We start from the raw sequence: 674 nt of genomic DNA on the forward strand, positions 1-674 counted from the left end.
TACATATACATATACATATACATATACATATACATATACATATACATATACATATACATATACATATACATATACATATATATGTATATATGTTTAGGAAGAAACTTTTAGATGCTTTCTACTCCATAGTGAGGTTCAAATGGAGTCTTCAATTAGCACCCCACATTCCTATATATCAGTGATAAAATAGGTATCCACCCAGACTTTTTCAGTGTTTAATGTCTTATTGAAGAAGACAACAGAACAAGATACTATAGTCTCGTTGCCACCGAAACAACTTTATTTGATGAGTAAGAAAAGAATGTTCCAGAAACATAGCTTCTAGTCCAAGAACTTTTTCAGAAGTGAATATGCCCCTGAACAAGCTAGCTAGCTTGCTTGCTTTCTTTTTCTTTCTTTCTTTCTTTCTTTCTTTCTTTCTTTCTTTCTTTCTTTCTTTCTTTCTTTCTTACCATCTCTCAGCTGCTATTCATGTCTAAATGGAGGGATCAGAAAAGGTGATGTCATAAGTCATCAAATTATTCATGTCATGAGACTAACTCTAACTGAAGAGTTCTATGTAGAAATACGAAAGGAGTGTAGCTAAACCTAGAAGCTTCTGATTTTGAGCTCACTTGTAAACATCACACTGTTTTCATTTATTCTTAAATTTTCTCTAGTTATCAATGAACATG

This window comes from Grammomys surdaster, unplaced genomic scaffold (assembly GCF_004785775.1).
Source record: "Grammomys surdaster isolate TR1022 unplaced genomic scaffold, NIH_TR_1.0 191, whole genome shotgun sequence".
Taxonomy (NCBI): domain Eukaryota; kingdom Metazoa; phylum Chordata; class Mammalia; order Rodentia; family Muridae; genus Grammomys; species Grammomys surdaster.